Here is a 394-nt window from a genome sequence, read left to right on the forward strand (position 1 = left end):
TATATACAGAGTGTCCCGAAAGTTTTTGCCAATCGCTTTTGTGTAGATAGCGGACTAAACTGAATCGAAAAGTCCTCTACCATCAAAAATTGCCAAATATTAGTCTTGAATAATTTTTTATTCAAATATATCAACAATATATCAACTTTACAAAAAAATTGCAAGAGACAAAAATTATTTATTTTCTTCTCATAGAACTCTAAGAATTTTTTCAGAATTTTTTAAAACCGTATTTTTTCATGTTGGTAAAAATAAGAAAATACAGTACTAAAAAGTTGATAAAAAATTCTGAAAAAATAGAGTTCTATGAAAATGTAAAGTTTATAGTATTTGAGTAAAAAAATATTCAAGATCAATATTTGACAATTTTTAATTATTTAATTAATATCTGTGT

The sequence above is a fragment of the Trachymyrmex septentrionalis genome, unplaced genomic scaffold (assembly GCF_001594115.1).
Source record: "Trachymyrmex septentrionalis isolate Tsep2-gDNA-1 unplaced genomic scaffold, Tsep1.0 scaffold220, whole genome shotgun sequence".
In the NCBI taxonomy this organism is placed as follows: Eukaryota; Metazoa; Arthropoda; class Insecta; order Hymenoptera; family Formicidae; genus Trachymyrmex; species Trachymyrmex septentrionalis.